The sequence below is a fragment of the Mobula birostris genome, chromosome 24 (assembly GCF_030028105.1).
Source record: "Mobula birostris isolate sMobBir1 chromosome 24, sMobBir1.hap1, whole genome shotgun sequence".
Classification (NCBI taxonomy): domain Eukaryota; kingdom Metazoa; phylum Chordata; class Chondrichthyes; order Myliobatiformes; family Myliobatidae; genus Mobula; species Mobula birostris.
In genome coordinates, this window is record NC_092393.1 from 27069033 (window position 1) to 27088097 (window position 19065).

Below are 19065 nucleotides of genomic sequence, written 5' to 3' on the forward strand. Positions count from 1 at the left end.
ATATTATGCTTCTGGGCAAAATAAATAGTTTTAAACCACTATATAAATTGAAGCAAGTAGGATTCTAATATTCTCCAGTCAGCACATTCTCAAAATTGCACTTTAATCCTTTTAGAAGCTTTGCAAAGATCATCATTTCAAAAGTAACTGGGTTAGGACTTTTAATTTGTTCATAGGTTATTAAAACTTCAAAATTCATTTGGTGCTTGCAGAGTTATTTTAAAGTTAATACTAATATTTAGCCTCAGGCATTTAATGAAATTTATCTTACACTGTAATGTAGTTTGGAAGTTACAGAATTAATCTGTTCAGTCCACTTTATTTAAGTGCATCATTTTTCAAAAGCCAATATCCCTTCCTACTCACTTAGTTTCAAACTTGTTATATTCTGTTTAGAACTTGGTAATAAGGGTAATTTTTCACTTAAAAGTACAATTTCTGAGATCAGGGGCAATGCATATTTAAGTAGGACTCTAAGCCAATTCACAGCATTATATAAATAGGCATCAATGCTTATGTCTAGGTTCCAGTAGATTTTTGCAGAGGCTTGAAGGAGAGCACCTAATCACATAAGCCTCAGAAAATGATTATTCCTTTTAAATTTTTTATTGATTTGACCAGTTTATTCCTGCTTATATTTGATTTTTCTTGTGATCATAGTAATCTTGTAAAATGCCTGAGGTGTGAGATGTGATCAAAAAACTGCTTCCCAGCAAATTGTTTTTGTTAAACTGAATTCTTCGCTCAAAGTATCTTTGGTTAGAATATGGGAGAGGTTAACCTATTAGAATTGTTTTCTTTGAGTTCCATGCAAGTGTAAGTCATGGAGTTAGGGAGTGTTCTTCTGTAAGACTGTTTATACTACTATCTGTTAGCTTGTTCCATCGGTGATCAAATGTGATTGCAACGAGCACATATGGATAATTTGTACTATAATCTATGTGTTACTTTGGCAATTAGGCTGCTTTTCATGTGAAACCATTTTCTGGTAGTAGTCAGCTTTACCTTAACTGGATTCTATCATAAACCTATATTTGCAATGTTCCCGGCTGATCCATATTGTATAGAACTTCCCAGCATGAAAACTTTGAGAAGCTCAGGATAGTAGTTTGGATCTGTGACTATTTCATGTTATGGACAAACTACTTAACTCCTTAATATTCTTTAAAGATGTATGTTATGTATTAGATAGATAATTTTATCAGTGTGGCAAGTTAGCCTTGTTGGCTTTGCAACATATCCTCAATAATTCAAAGCAAGGCATTTTGGCTTACAGTGACAACTACACTTAATATGGAAAGTTTAAGGATCTATCTCTCGGTGCATGCGGAACGTGACAGTAGCAATTACCATCCTGACATTGTCAGCTTTCTCCTTTATTTACGAAACTATTTTTTATTGCTAGTTTGACTTGTAGATTCCTTTCCAAAGTTCAAAGTTCAAAGTAATATGTATTATCAGAGTACATACATGTTACCACATACAACCCTGCGATTCTTTTCCTGCAGGCATACTTAGCAAATCTATAGAATAGTAACTGTAAAGAGGATCAATGAACAACTAACTGTGCAAATGCAAATATAAGTAAATAGCAATAAATAATGCGTATGAAGTAACAAGATAAAGAATCCTTAAAGTGAGACCATCGGTTGTGGGAACACTAGAAATAGAATGACTGTAATTATCCTCTTTTGTTCAAGAGCCTGATGGTTGAAGGTAGTAACTGTTTTTGAACCTGGTGTGCTAGTCCTGAGGCACTTGTACTTTCTAACAGATGGTAGCGGCAAGAAAAAAGCATGGTCTTGATGGTGAGGATCTTTGGTGATGGATGTTGCTTTTCTATGGCAACGTTTCATATAGATATGCTCAATGGTTGGAAGGGTTTTAACCGTGATGTACTGGGCTGAATCCACTACATTTTATAGGATTTTCTGCTCAAAGGCATTGGTGTTCCCATACCAGGCTGTATTGCAGCCAGTTAGCACACTTTCCACATGCATCTATAGAAGTTTGTCGAGGTTTTTGATATCATGCCGAATCTCCGCAGACTCCTGAGGAAGTACAGGCGCTGTCGTGCTTTCTTTGCAATTATATTTATATGATGGGTCCAGGACAGGTCTTCCAAGATAGTGACTCCCAGGAATTTAAAGTTACTGACCCTCTTTACCTCTGATTCTCCGATGAGTACTAGTTCATGAACCTCTTTTTTTCCCTCTCCTGACGTCTACAATCAGTTCCTTGGTCTGATTGACATTGAGTGAGAGGTTGTTGTTATTACACCACTCAGCAAGATCTGCGATTTCCCTCCTGTATGCTGATTCATCACCATCTTTGACACAGCCCACAACAGTGGTGTCATCAGCATCTTGAATATGGTGTTGGAGCTGTACTTAGCCACAGCCATAGGTGTAAAGTGAGTACAGCAGGGGACTAAGCACACAACCTTGTGATGCTCCTGTGCTGATGGAAAATGTGAAGGAAACGTTTTTGCAAATCTGAACTGACTGGGGATGCAGGTGAGGAAATCCAGGTTCCAATTGCACAAGGTGATATTGAGGCCCAGGTCTTGGAGTTCATTGATTAGTTTTCAGGGGATGACGGTATTAAATGCTGAGCTGTAATCAATAAAGGGCATCCTGATGTATGCATCTTTGCTGTCCAGATGTTCCAGGGTTGTGTGAGGAGCCAATGAGATGGCATCTGCTGTTGGTCTGTTGCTTCATTAGGCAAATTGGAGCAGATCCAAGTCGCCACTCAGACAGGAGCTGTTATGCATCAACACCAGCCTCTCAAAGCACTTCATCACTGTGGATGTAAGTGCCACTTGGCGATAGTCATTGAGGCAGGCTACCACACTCTTCTTGGGCACTGATATGATTGAAGTCTGCTTGAAGCAGGTGGGTACCACACACTGCAGGAGTGAGATGTTGAAGATATCCGTGAACACACCTGCACAGGTCTCCACTACTTGGCCAGGTACCCTGTCCAGACTGGATGCTTTCTTTGGATTCACTGACTTGAAAGCAGTGACTGTTTGACTGTTCGACTGTTCAGCAACTCCTTGACCGTTCAAACGAAAATTATTCAATTGAGTAAGGAAGGGCTGTTTTGATTGTCCGCACATCATCGTCAGATGACACCAAAGGATCATCAGGAGACATGGGGGTACACGATGATTTCTCCCTGTTCTGGTGGCAAGCATAAAAGGCATTGAGCTCATCTAGAAGCGAAGCTCTTTTTGTAGCCTAGACAAAGATACGAAGATAACTTAACATAGGAATAACTCAAGCATCTTGCTTCTAAGAATTATAAGATCAGTTTCATCATCAAATTCATTAAATCTAACAGATTTATTTTTAAAAATGTGTGGGGGTAGTATACTGGCTTCTTTTATATAATTTTCCAATATTTATTGACATATTTCAGTAGCTCAGCAAATATTGGATGTATATTGTACTTCTGAGGCCAGGAGTTTGATAAAAATATCTTCACTCCAGCAGTGAGATGAGAGCAACATGAGGGCCATGGTTCGAGAAGGACAGAGACGTTTGTTTTGAGTCACAGCTGGTAACACTGAGCACAGCTTTTCCTGCTGTTAAATCTGAAAGGCATTTTAAGAATTTATAAATGTGTCTGATTTCCAGAAATATTCAAAAGAACTTATAAATAAGGTAAGTAAATAAATGCAAACCATTTTGTTAAAAAATTATTAGACAATTTAAAATATTGATATGAAATAATTTTATTTAAAAATATCCAAATCCATACATTCAGAATTCTCATGAAATCTATAGAGTCAGACCAAGTACTCAAGAGGCAATTTCATCCACATAATGACAGGGAATTTTAGTGAGACTGAAGCCTTTCACAGGCAGGATATAATGACGGATGTCATTCTGATTCTATATACTTCATTATAATTGTGTGTGTGTGTGGATTTGGAGGTAAAGAAGGATATTTTTATGTTAATATTTTTCATTTTAAGAGTTTTCTATATTTTAAGTAGTTACCACCTGTCCATTATTGACCTGGGACCTGCAGCTTAATCTCAAGGATATTGAACTGCTCAGCACATTAAAAGCGACCCCGTATTACATTTTTTAAATATTTCCTAGACTTTTTTTTAATTGAAATCATATTGAAGCTCAAAACAAAAAAAAACTCCTTTACTGTTCAGACAAGAATTAATGGGGTAAGGAAGAGCTGTTTTGATTGACTGTTGGGAGAGGAAGATGGGGCAATGATGGTCTAGTCAGCTAGTGACAGGACAATTAGAAACATACAGAAATAACATCGAAAATTAGCAAATCCAACCCTCAAGTGCTGACTCAGGGAGATCACTCTTGAAATGAAGAAAGAATCCCAGTTGTTTCGTTTCCTATTTTCTAACTGCTGCAGAACAACACTTCACAAGAAATTTTATTTATTTTGAAGTATACTTGCTCACCTTAGAAACCCAGAATAAAAGTAAAAAGATATATGAATGGAACTAATTCTACTGTATTTCTTTTGACCTTTGTGATAGTGTAAGTCAATAGAGTTCATTATTGTCTTTAAAACTTGTCACCAGTTTCTTAATGATATAACCATGCAAGAATTTCACTGCTGCTTTGAAATGAAATTGACCATGTGCTAACATTCTAGAGAGGGGATTTAAGTAATAGACACTTTTCTTGAGGTTATAACTATATTTTCAGTTTAATGAAAGTTCTCAAATTGATATATGTCAGAATCCTTTGTAATTCCACTGGAATGTTCTCTGATCCTGTTAACAGGCAAAGGTTTATTTCCTGTTAACGGGCCATTTTGTCATGCTTATGTTTGTAACCCCTATGTGACCCAACATTCCTAGGGTCAGGCTGAGGTTAAGTAAAGGGAATAGAGATCAAAGTGAAAGGAATGAAGGTACCTGTTCTAAACTTTCATTGCTCAAATAGCTTGTGCCACACACATTAGGTGCTTCAGGATATTTCAGGCTAGGCAAGTTACTTCCGCCTGATAACGCAAAACCTGAGACTTTTTTTAGGGGAATCACCAATTTCAGGATTCATAATCCGTGACGGTACAAGTTTATGCATATACAGAAAACAAAATAATATTTTGGAGGTACATCTTATCAAAAAGCAAGATTACTATGGAACACTCTTCAACTGTCAATTTTAAATATTTTAATGTCTTTCCTAATTAGTGAGGTCAAGAAGAAAACCATTAAAAAGGGTATAAAGATGCTGAGTCTGTTGCTGTTCATCATCTGCATTAATGACTTAGATGATAATGTGGTAACCTGGACCAGTAAGTTTGCAGATGACACCAAGACTGTGGGGAGGCATAGTGGACAGCAGAGGAAGGTTATCAAAGCTTTCAGTATGGGCTGAAAAATGTCACATGGTATTTAATGCAGACAAGTGTGAAGTGTTGCACTTTGGGAGGACAAACCATGATGGGACTTACACAGTGAACATTAGGGTTCTGAGGTGCATAGTAGGACAAAGGGACATGGGAATACAGATTAATGATTCTTGAAATTGGCATCAGAAGCAAATAAAATCATAAAGAGAGTTTTTGGCACATTGGCTTTCATAAATCAGGGCAATGAGTACAGGAATTGGGATGTAATGCTAAAGTTGGTACAAGGTGTTAGTGAGGTTGGATTTGGAGCATTGTGCGCAGTCCTGGTCACCTAACTACTGGAAAGATATCAACAAGCTTGAGAAATTGCAGAGAAAATTTGGATGCTTCCAGGACTTGAGGACCTGAGTTATAGCAAGCAATTGAGTGTTAGGATTTACTTCTTTGGACCACAGGAGAATGGGCGGAGAGTTATTGGTGGGTATGGATAGGGTGAATGTATGCAGGCTTTTCCCCTACAGTTTGGGTGAGACTACAATTAGCGGTCATAGGTTTAGGGTGAAAGATAAAATATTTAAGAGGAATCTGAGGGCAAACTTCATCACTCAGAAGGTGGTGCAAGTGTGAAACAAGCTGCCAGCAGAAGTGCTAGACACAGGTTCAGTTGTAACATTTATGAGAAGTTTGTATAGGTTCAAAGGTTTGAAAATTCATTTATTATCAAAGTATGTATCCATATCCAGATAAAGTATGTGAGAGGTAGATTCAGTATATAGAGCAGCTGTTTGAGGATAATAGAGGGGAACCCCCAGATATTAAACAGCCTAATTCTGGCCCACCCATTACTAAAGAAGAAACAACTAAAGCAATTAAAAGCATGAAACATGGTAAAGGAACTGGACCTGATGAAATTCCAGTGGAAATGATAGAAGCCCTAGAAGATCTGGGCATAGATATTCTTTTTGAATTGTTTAATGGCATATATGAGTCTGGCTTGACAATCTCTTGAATTCAGTATTTATAACTCTGCCAAAAATTCCTGGAACTATTGACTGCAAGTATTATAGAACAATCAGTCTTATGGGTCACATAATAAAGATCTTGTTTGGAATTGTTCTGAGTCAAATTATAACAAGTTAAGACCAGAAACGTCTAAACTGCAATATGGGTTTATAGAGGATAGAGGAAGTAGGAATGCCTTTTCATACTATGAATGCTTTCAGAAAGGGCAATTGAATATCAAAATGATGTCTTTTTATGTTTTATTGATTTCACTAAAGCTTTCGACAAAGTGCAACATGAAAAATTATTTCGAATTCTCGCTAAACTAAACATTAACGGCAGGGACCAACAACTGCTTCAAAATTTATATTTGGAACCAGACGGCGGCGGTGAAAATTGATGATAATATAAGCAGTTGGACTAAAATTCAAAGAGGAGTTAGACAGGGATGTGTTGCCTCACCAGAATTATTTAATATCTTAGTGAAATGATTCTCAGAGAAATAGAAGACCTAGATGGGATAAAAATTGGAAGTGTTAACATCAAAAATATAAGATATTCAGACGATACCACCCTAACAGCAAGTGCTGCAGAAGATCTACAAATTCTCCTAAACAAGGTAGTACAAACAAGTGCAGATTTTGTTCTAACCATCAACTGTAAAAAAAACCAAATGTATGGTAATATCATATCAGCAGGATACTCCCAACTGCCAATTATATGTCAGTAACCAAGAGATTGAACAAAAGACCAGCTTTAATTACCTTGGTGGCTTTATATCACAAGATGCTAGAAGTAAAGTAGAAATAAAAAGAAGAATTGCCATTGCCAAAACCAACTTCCCAAAAATGAAACCCATTTTTACCAACAGACTGTCATGGTCTGGTCCGTGAAGTCCGTATTCCGGTTTACGGTCCGGTCTGTGGACTCAGGACTCCAGGTCTTCCTGCTGTCCCTCGTTTGTTTGAGTTAATCATAGGCACATGATTCCCATCTTTGGGCTTGGAATATAAGTAGCCTTGGGGGGTGAGTGTGGGCTGCTGGTTTGTCTTGTCAGTCCTCCTTAGAGCAACCTGCTGATGGAAGGATAGTGAAACCATTTGTGATCTCTAGGCCTGATTGGAGGACCACTGCTTCATGGAGCCTTGTTGCCACTTGTTGGAATAGTCTTTGTGGTATGGATTTGGCTGTTTCCCGGGCCAGCTGAGTGGCTGTCAGCCACTCTGAGCTAGGTGGGGATCCGGCTGTTTCTGTAGCCAGTGGAGGTTGCTGGCTGTAACGGTGACTCTGAGCAACCCCAAAGCAGAGATGGAACTGTCTGTCATTCTTTGGTGTTTGTCTCTTGTCCTCGCCTCTGTCGGGTAAGTCAGGCTGTCTTGCCATTGCCCTGTGGGGGGATCTGTATTGTCTTGTCCTCACCTATGTGGGGTAAATCAGGCTGTTCTGCTGATGCCCTGTGGGAGGGACATGTCTTGTCTTGTCTTGTCTTTGTCTCTGTTGGGTAAGTCTGGCTGTTCTGCTGTTACCCAACAGGTGGACCTGTCCCACCTTGGTGTGGAAAGGTTGAGTCCTGGCTTGTCTAAGTATAAATCCTGGAGCTATGTCTATATACTGTCCTGTCTCATGTTGGTGTCGTGTTAACGGTGAATCCCAGCTTTTCAAAGGACAAGTGCCGGCTCTATGTTGATGTTCAGTTCTCAGTCAGTCTCTCAGCTCCAGCCTCCAAGTTATCAGCCTCCGCATTTCAAGACGAAGATCCTGCAGCCAAGCTCAAGGAACCCAAGCCTTGCCTCAAACCTCACCTCGTGCCTCTGTCTAGTTCTATTGCTGGAGCTAGATAGGATCTGTCTGTCATTGTTTTGTACTGTCCAGTCTCATGTTAGAGTCCTGTTGAATATGAGTCCTATGTCCTGTTCCCAAGGAGGGGACCCAGCTCTGTGTTCTGTGTAAGTGTCCATGGTTCCTTGTACCTGCTCTCCTGAGACTGAGGCTCTGTGTTTCCATGTTCCTCCTCTCCCTAGACCATGTCATGTCCTTGCCTGGTTCTGGGGTCTGAGCCCGAGGCAAGACCCAGATACTGGGTCCTTGCCCAGTCTCTGGCTTGGAGTCCATACCCAAGCCTCTTCATGTCTCGCCTAGATCCGGGGTCTGAGCCCAAGTCAAGACCCTGTTTTCGGGTCCTTGTCCTGTCTCTGGCTCGGAGTCCTGGCCCAGGCTCCTAGTTCCTAGTTCCTTGTCTGGTTTCCCTGTTCCTAGTCAAGTCCTAGCCCAGGCCCTGTATCCTTGTCTCATCCAGGGCCTGTGTCATGTCCAGTGTCCTTTCAGCCCCTCTCCCCTTGCTTCCTTGTCATGCCTAGTCCTGTTCCTAGTACGTCAGTGTGTGTGTCTTGCATTTGGATGCACTCCCAGCAACCACATTGTGACACACACATTTCTATGACAACAAGGCTTAGGCTACTAAAATGTTACATCTGGTCAATCTTGCTGTATGCTTCGGAAACATGGACTATAACACCAGAACTCCAAAGAAACTTGGAAGCAACAGAAATGTGGTTTCTTAGAAGAATGCTGGAAATATCACATAGGGATAGGGTAACTAATGAGACAGTACTCCAACATGCCCATACAAAAATATCTTTAATGAGAACATTAAATGAGAGGAAACTTAAATTCCTGGGCCATGTCATCAGAAAGGGAGAAATAGAATGCCTAACATTACAAGGCCGGATGCCTGGGAAACGCGGAAGAGGAAGGCAAAGAAGAAAATATATGGACACTGTGAAAGAACTAACAGATCTAAGTGTGTGAGATATCATTGTCACTGTGCGGGATCATTCGATGTGTAAAGCCATAATCGGCAAAGCGCGTAACGCGCAAGGCACATGTAGGAGCAGATGTATCCTTAGACAACTCAGAGATTCTTCTTCTCCAGATAGCCACAAAAAAGAATGGCATCTCAATCATCAGCCTCCGAACCCCCTCCACTTGCACAAAAGAAAGGATTGGGCAAAAGCACAGAATATAAAAACCATAAGTCTGGAAAAAGTCCAGTCCATAAATGCAGAACCACAATCACATCCTCCTTCATCATTGAAAGAGAGAGACACCACTTGAAGCAAAGGCCTATCCTTTAGCCACAGCGAGCCACTCAGCAACAGGCCTCTCACAGATTCCTTCTCCAGCAGCGATCCAAAGGAAGGCTTTTGGTGCTGAATTCTTGCTCCCCTTCGACATTTGCCTTGATGTCTTAATCTTCTTTGACACTTCAGTTGGCAATTAATTGACTCTTTAATCAGTGAAATGGAGTCAAACATCAGCTTACACCCTGTCTCAATGTTTCTTCACATTGTGGCTGTCTGAGTACATGCTCACTTCCTGGAAAGTTCTCGGAGACAATGAAGCAGTGGATCACTCAGTCAATCTCCAAGCTGAAAATCACAGGCTCTACCAGTTCCAGAAACACATTTTAGTTGAAAAACAGGGATAAAAGAAGTAAAATAGACATTTTTGTGAGCTATCTGGAAGATGTCAACTGAGGGAGAATTGCAAGCTGGTACCTTCTTGGTCGGAAGTCAACATAGGCACGTGGATGGAAAGGATTTGAAGAGATATAGTCTAGATGTGGTATTGGGACTAGGCAGAAGATCAGCTCAGCATGGACTAGCCAGGCCAGGGGGCCTGTTTCTTTGCTGTAGGACTCCATGACACTATTATTGCAACCTAACTCAGACTTTGTGGGGTGAATAGCCTGTTCTATGTTCTTTTATTTAACCTCATCACCTTGCTCTCTCCACAGAGTACTTGAGACAAAGAACACCATAATTTTTAATTGTTTAAAATACACAAAGATACGTTCCTCTATTTTAAACAATTATCAAACTTCCTCTTAAAAGTTATGTTGTTCTTTGTCTCAACTACACTTTCAGAATCATTTTTCTCAACTCTGGTCGCAGTTTCCTAAATTAAATATAAATAGCTGTTTTGTGGTTATTATTGTCACTGACAACGTCACCAGAGAAACTTGAGAAGTTATGAATATAAAAGCCGTTATTCATCACAACAAACAGACATTCTCTTGGAGACCCCTTGAAAGAGTCTCACAAATTCAAAAGTACATCACATTTTTACACCCTTCAGATCAAAGCTAACAGTAGGTGATTGAATACAATTTTGATAGTTATGTTGATATTGTTTACTTCAATAATTTGGGTAGACAATGCTTTCTTTATATTTGCATACCTACAGTGGTAGACATCTCTGAAAGTTCAAATACATTTGCTGGAACCAACTAATTCACACATATTCTAAAAATTTAGAGAACAGAAAGCCAGACCCCCAAGATTAGTGTTGTGAGAGCTGACTTTCGAGAATACAAAAACTATTGACAGATCAGCTATTTGATGTGCTAAGTGGTTTGCAAGCTTCCTTGAACTTATTTACAATGTTGCAATTTACTTAAACCTATAGTTGCCTCAATTGATGCAAGCCAGTTAACATAACTCCATTGTCTTAATGTTTGGCTGATACATATGCATAGTCACCATTTTGCAAACCATATTTCTTAGTCTATGGACCAATCCATGCTCCACTGATGTTATTGTTTATTTGAAATTGCAATTCACTGCTTACAACTTACAATTTACATTAAGAACTGAAGACTGGCTCTTGCTTGAATTGATATCTGCTACATTCACCGAATTCCAGAATGCTCGCTAACAATTATCTTAAAATCTATTGATTATGCCCAAAGTAAAGTTTTATTTGTTTAGGTAATTTCTGTATCCAATAAAGTGCCCACTGAGTGTATTTTTATGGTCTTCTGCTACTGTAATCCATCTACTTTAAAGTTCAAAGTGTTGTGTGTTCAGGGATTTTCTTCTGCACATCACTGTTGTAACTCATGGTTATTTGAGTTAATGTTGACTTCCTTTCAGCTTGAACCGGTCTGGCCATTCTCCTCTGACCTCTCTCATTAACAAGGCATTTTTGCCCATCGAACTGCCACTCACTGGATGACTATTTTTTTGTTTTTCACATAACTCTCTGTAATTTTAGAGCCTGTTGAGTGTGAAAATCCAGGCGGTCAGCAGTTTCTCAGATATTCAAACCACTCCATCTGGCACCGACAAAAATTCCATGGTCAAAGTCACTTGTCACATTTCTTTTCCATTCTGATGATATTTCTGACCAAAACTGAGCTTCTTGACCATGACTACACAATTTCATGCATTGAGTTGCTGCCACGTGAGTGGCTGATTAGATATTTAAATTAATGATCAGGTGTACAGGTATACCTAATGAAGTATCCACTGAGTGCATGTTCATTGCTTATCCCTTTGTCCACAGGATTGAATCCCACCAAGTCAAAATGGGTGAGGTAGAATCATCCATTCCCCAAATCATTTTTAAAATAATTAACTTTTAATAGCAATCTGGTATTTTTATAATCGTCATCCTGATTGATTTATTTTGATTTCATAACTGACTATGATGGGATTTGAACTTGTGACCTTGAAGTTTCATTAATTTAACCATTATTCTACTTCGATAAGGAAGAATTAAATATGTAAACGTTCAACAAAACAATCTACTTTAGGACCATTTTTCTTAGATAAGAACTTCAGAAATGGGAGCAGGTCGGCCTTCTAGCTTTATCAAGCTTGCTTCTTCATTCAGTAAGACCATGACTGATCTGGACAGGGACTCCACTCCATTCACCTACCTTTTCCCTATTACCCTTAATCCTCCTGCTATGCAAAAATCTATCTAACTGTGTCTTAAGTATATTTAATGAGGTAGCCTCTACTGGACAGAGAATTTCTCTCTGGGAAAAGCAGTTTCTCTTCATTTCCATTCTAAACCTATTCTCCTTAGTCTAGTCCCTTGATGCTAGTCTCATATACCAGTGGAAGCAACTTTCCTGTCCCTATCTTATCTGTCCCTTCCATAATTTTATATCTTTCTATAAAATCCCCTCTGTCTTCTCTATTCCAGTCAGTATATTCCCAGGCTACTCCATCTCTCCTTGTAAGCTAACCTCCTCATCTCTGGGATCAACCTGGTGAAGCTCCTCAGCACTGCCTTCAGAGCCAGTACATCTTTCCTAAGGGAAGGACACCGGAACTATATACTTGAAACACAAATTTATATTGCAGCATTTGATGATGTCAGCAGCACAAGGAAATGTTCACATGGAGCCTTAATTCAGATCTGGAAACATGATATAAATTTTGTGGAAAACAGAAATCGGGTGGCACTGGAATTTTGAATGAAAATGTTCTAAATTTTTGGTCACTGCTAACACCAGTTTAAATGCAAGGAGCCACATTGATTACATGAACGTATTCAGCGTTGTACTGGATTTCAGAAACTCAGTGACAGATGTTATAATTCAACAGTGCTTGCAAGCTCTCTCTTACTCTGATGGATCTCCACCGAATCTACTTGTTCGCCCTGTTGGATAATATTACTCTCAGTAGGTTTGTGCACTTTATACAAGCAGACCAGTAGAGTAGACCTATAAATTATATCCAGGGCAGCAATTCAACAGAGCAAACTACTGCATTGTTGTTAATCTTTTTCTTTCACTTTTCTGAACAATGCCCAGGCTTCACTGGGAGTACAAACTCAATTCAACAGCAATTATCTATTGTTAGTTTCCATTAATACATCATAGAAAAACTTTGTTTCAGAGCCTGCTATCATGTCAGTAACGTGAAGCCATGATTTATGTGTGTATTGATCTGACATACTAACATTTAAGGCTTGACTGTAAAGAGCAATTACTAAACCATTAGGAACATGCAGCCAATATTTACTGAAGCTCCGTCTGATACTCTACTCTTAATGTCTCCTAAATGATTCCTCAAGTTAGCACCCGGGGGGTAATTGGGAATTGTATCTTTTTGACTTCACTGACCTCTTTTTATTTTGACTACCTCATATTCATTAATATAGTTTGATACCTAGCCTGAAACAGGAACTTGGTGTGTAAAGCAAGTCGTCCATTTTCACTTTCTTTTCCTCTTATTATGTGCTGGTGCCCTGTTTATGTAATGATGTAAGATTTTAAATAGAACCCTTTTCAAATATCTCTGTTTGAAGTCCTCTTTCAGCTGCATTGCCAGATTCTCTTGCCAATGCTGCAAGTTACAACATAGTTTAAAACACATTTAAAGGGAAAAAAACTATATGTATATAATTACATGTGATATTTTGATACAGATTTAGTTGACATAGTGACAGAGTGAGAAACCTTTCATGTCTATGGCAGCTAGCAAACTCAATCAAATAATCTTTCAACACGGACCAGCCTAGATTTTTGTGTAAAGAATTTGCAGGGGTTATGTAGATTTTTATTCCTTTTACATCCAACATCAGTGTGTATACATTTCCAGCAGCATTCACTTTGGTTAATAATTAAGAGCAGTAATTCAAGTTTAAATTGAACGGCTTCTGTTTAATTATCTAAGGCTTTTGAAGCTTGCTCCAGTGGCCCATTGCCATCATCATGGCACAGTCAGTTCACTGAAACCAAAGAATACAATTTCAACCTGGGACTTGCTTGGCCCAATAACAACATAGCCTGAATCAACACCGATTATCTCCAGCACTTCTCTGGTATGAAACAGCTGGATGGGAACACCTGCTAGTTCTCCTCTTATCTTTCTAATGCAGGAAAAAATTCACGTTTCTTCTCTCCCTGCTCCCACGCCAATATCATGATTGTAAAAGAGGCCAAATTATTAAAACCACAGGTAGAAATGGGGTGGAAAAACAGCAGGTGCTTCAAATACTAAAGGGTATGCATTTAAGATGAAAGAGGGAAAGTGAAACGGAGATATGTGGGGTATGTTTTTTGTTTACACAGAGAATGGTATGTGATTGGAATGGACTACCTGGAGTAATGATGGAAGCAGGTTTGATCGTGGTATTTAAGAGGCTTTTGGATAGATGCATGAACATTCGGGGAATGAAGGGATATGAATCTCGGGCCAGCAAAAGAGATCTAGTTTAATTTGGCATTATGTCCAATCCAGACCTTGTGGGAGAGAGGGCCTGTTCCTGTGCTCTACTGTTCGAAGTTCTATGTGTTCACCATTACATGATAGCTAATGAAGATCTTGTCAACAGAATAATCTCAGTAAAGACTGAGTAACATACACAAAATGCTGGAGGAACTCAGCAGGCCAGGCAGCATCTATGGAAAATAGTAGAGTTGGCGTTTCAGGCCGAAACCCTTCGGCAGGATTGTTTGTGAAAGTAAAGACTGATCTTTAATTGTTAGTGTTGCCAATATTGATTTAATTAAGTCACATGGGAAACTGATACATCTCTCAATTTTTTTAAGAACAGAAAATACTTGCCTTTTCTCCCAAAATGGAAATATCATGAAAACAAATGATATCAAAATCTGAAAAACTATTAAAAAAAACAAACATTTCAAACTCTCCATAAAATTGACCTGCTTTTTAATTGTTTTGACATTTCTAAGGAGGAACAGTTAGATTCTCTCAGACTGCTTATTTTACAATAAAAATCTAAAATATATAAAAAAAATCTGTTTCCTGTAGTCCTATAACATTCTGTCCCAGGCTCCTGCACCACACTTAATAGGTCTGTGGGGAGTTGAAGAAGCTTCTTACTGTTGCGAATAGAATTAAATAATAGATTTAACTCCCTAACCTTTGTCAGGGACACAAGTTTTCCAGAAGACTGCCGTGATTGTTTAGTTATTGGCTAAACCCTTAATTTACTGGTCTGCTGACAGTTTATCCACTATTTAGTCATTTTTCAAATGAACTGATGCATTAATATATTGCAATTCTATCACCAACTGTTAGAATTGGTGAAAAGTGCCAAAAAGAAAATATCTATTCACTATATGTTTGTCTAACATTGTGTTAATCCAGTCCTTATCCTAGATTTATTGGGGAATTATTCAATGTCTCTTCTCTTTGGTTTCTCAACAATTATGTGCTCCTTATGTTCATTTCACCAATTTTAAGTAACTTAGCAAATATGTCCACATTGTAGTGTATTTTTAATTTAGTTGTTTCAGCTAAGATTCAATGCAGATTTTTGGTTTAACTTTCATGTGGTACAGGAATTAACTGAAATAAATCAGAAGAATGTTATGTAGCAACACACATCAAAGTTGCTGGTGAACGCAGCAGGCCAGGCAGCATCTCTAGGAAGAGGTGCATTCGATGTTTCAGGCCGAGACCCTTCGTCAGGACTAACTGAAGGAAGAGTTAGTAAGAGATTTGAAAATGGGATGGGGAGGGGAGGGGGAGATCCAAAATGATAGGAGAAGACAGGAGAGGGAGGGATGGAGGCAAGAGCTGGACAGGTGATTGGCAAAGGGGATATGAGAGGATCATGGGACAGGAGGTCCGGGAAGAAAGATGGGGGGTGGGGGGGGAACCCAGAGGATGGGCAAGGGGTATATTCAGAGGGACAGAGGGAGAAAAAGGAGAATGTTATGTAGATTCTTTTACAGAGACAAGGTATTTGGAAAATTAAAGAAAATTCTAAATATTGGCTTTTGATACTGTTTTATGTTACTAAAATGGAATATCAGAAATATTTCACTTTTATTCATTTATTTATTGTGATACAGTGTGGAATAGGGCCTTCCAGCCCTTCGAGCCGCACCGCCCAGTAAACCCCAGATACGTGCGGGTGCACCGTCATTATGAGTGGGTACACCGTCATTGTGAGTGGGTGTACTGGCATTGTGAATAGGTGTACTGGCATTGTGTGTGGGTAGACTGTCATTGTGTGTATGTGTGTGTGTGTACTGGCATTGTGAGTGGGTGTACCGTCCATTGTGTGTGGGTGTACCGTCACTGTGAGTGGGTGTACTGTCACTGTGAGTGGGTGTGTTGTCATTGTGTGTGGGTGTACTCTCATTGTGTGCAGATGTACTGTCATTTTTAATGTATTTGTATATTTTTATTTAGTGTGGAGTAGGCCATTCTGGCCCTTTGACTGCGCTGCCCATCATCTCGCAAGCCTACCATGGGACAATTCGCAATGAACAATTAACCTTCCAACCAATCTGAGTTTGGAATGTGGGAGGAATCCGGAGCACCCGCAAAAAGTTCACGTGGTCATGGGGTGAACGTACAAACTCCTTACAGGCAGTGGCATGATTTGAACCTGGGTCGCCTGTACTGTGAAGCGTTGTGCTAACCACTATACTACCATGCTACTCCTTCCATTAACGGACTTTAAAGTTGTTATAAATCAAGAGGATGCTGAGAGAGGAGAATACGCCACAGTTGGAGAGGGTGAGAAGTGGTGAAGAGATGACCGCTAGGCTGATTCAGTGTGCTGCGTGCATGATGTGGGAGGTCAGGGACACTGCTAGTGCCTTTGGCTCCTACACCTGTGGAAAATGTGTCCAGATTCAGCTTCTGAAGGACAGTGTTGCAGCTCTGGAGAGGAAACTGGATGACCTTAGGTTCATCCGGGAAAACCAGAGTTTTCTGGACAGGACCTACAGTGAGGTCGTTACACCAAGGATACCGGAAGAGAGAAGGGGGACGACGATGAGCAAGGAAAGAATGCTTGAAGTACAGGAGACCCCAGGAGATGTGCCTCTCGTAAACAGGTTCTCCCTCTTGGAAGCTGTCGGGACAGAAGATGATGCCAGCCTGAGAGGCAGACGGGTCTGCGAGTCAACAATTGGCGCTGAAACAAAGCCGAGGAGACAAACGTCAGGCAGAGCCGTAGTAGTAGGGGACTCCATAGTGAGAGGTACAGAAAGGGGTTTCTGTGACAACAGGCGAGATTTAAGGATGGTGTGTTGCCTCCCTGGTGCTGCGATCCAGGATGTCACGGACTAATTGCAGGGAATCCTCAAGAGTGAAGGTGAACATCCGGAAGTGGTGGTGCATGTCGGCACAAATGACATGGGGAAGAAGAGGAAAGACATTCTACAGCGTGACTTCAGAGAACTCGGAAGAAGGCTGAAATGCAGGACTTCCAGGGTGGTTATCTCCGGTTTGCTTCCAGTTCCTCGTGCTGGAGTGGGCAAGAACAGGGAGATAATGGATCTGAACGTGTGGCCGAGGAACTGGTGCAGGAAGCAAGGATTTACATTCTTGGACCATTGGGGTATGTTTCGGGGTAAGGATGAATTGTACAAAAGGGACGGGTTGCACCTTAATAAGCGGGGCATCAGCATTCTGGCAGCCAGGTTTGCCTCTGCAACATGGGTGTGTTTAAACTAAGTAGTGGGGGGGGAGGAGATGAACTGGAAACATAAGGATGGAGATAAAGGGAAAGTGAGAATAAGAAAAGTTAAGAAAGACAGCAGAATCAACAGAGCAGAAAGCTCAAGAGGGGATCGTACAGTATGGCCAAGTGAAATAGGAATTGATATGGGAGGTGAGGGGAGTAATGAATTAAAAGTATTATATATGAATGCACTGAGTATAAGAAATAAAGTGGACGAGCTTGAGGCACAGTTGGAAATTAGTAAATATGATGTTGTGGGAATAACAGAGACATGGCTTCAAGTGGACAGGGCCTGGGAAATGAATATTCAAGAGTATACATCCTATCAAAAGGACAGACTGATGGGCAGAGGGAGTGGGGTGGCTCTGTTGGTGAGGAATGATATTCAGTCCCTTGCGAGGGGGGACATAGAATCAGGAGACGTAGAGTCAGTATGGATAGAACTGAGAAATTCTAAGGGTAGAAAGACCCTAATGGGAGTTATCTACAGGCCCCCGAACAGTAGTCTGGATGTAGGGTGTAAGTTGAATCAAGAGTTAAAATTGGCATGTTGCAAAGGTAATACTTCAGTTGTTATGGGGGACTTCAACATGCAGGTAGACTGGAGGAATCAGGTTGGTACTGGACCCCAAGAAAGGGAGTTTGTGGAGTCCCTCCGAGATGGATTCTTATAACAGCTTGTACTGGAGCCTACCAGAGAGAACACAATTCTAGATTTAGTGTGTGCAATGAACCGGATTCGATCAGGGACCTCGAGGTAAAGGAGCCATTAGGAGATAGTGACCATAATATGATAAGTTTTAATCTACAATTTGAGAGGGAGAAGGGAAACTCGGAAGTGTCAGTATTACAGTTGAACAAAGGGAACTATGGTGCTATGAGGGAGGAGCTGGCCAAAGTTCAATGGAACAATACCCTAGCAGGGATGACAGTGGAACAGCAATGGCAAGTGTTTCTGGGAATAATGCGGAACGTGCAGGATCAGTTCATTCCAAAGAGGAAGAAAGATCCTAAGGGGAGGCCGTGACTGACAAGGGAAGTAATGGACAGTATAAAAATAAAAGAGAAGAAGTATAACATAGCAAAGACGAGTGGGAAGCCGGAGGTTTGGGAAACTTTTAAAGAGCAACAGAAGGTAACTAAAAAGGCAATACGCAGAGAAAAAATGAGCAACAAAGGTAAACTAGCCAAGAATATAAAGGAGGGTAGTAAAAGCTTCTTTAGGTATGTGAAAAGGAAAAAAATAGTTAAGACCAAAATTGGGCCCTTGAAGACAGAAGCGGGTGAATTTATTATGGGGAACAAGGAAATGGCAGACGAGTTGAACAGGTACTTTGGATCTGTCTTCACTAGGGAAGACACAAACAATCTCCCAGATATAATAGTGGCCAAAGGACCTAGGGTAATGGATGAACTGAAGGAAATTTATATTAGGCAGGAAATGGTGTTGGATAGGCTGTTGGGTCT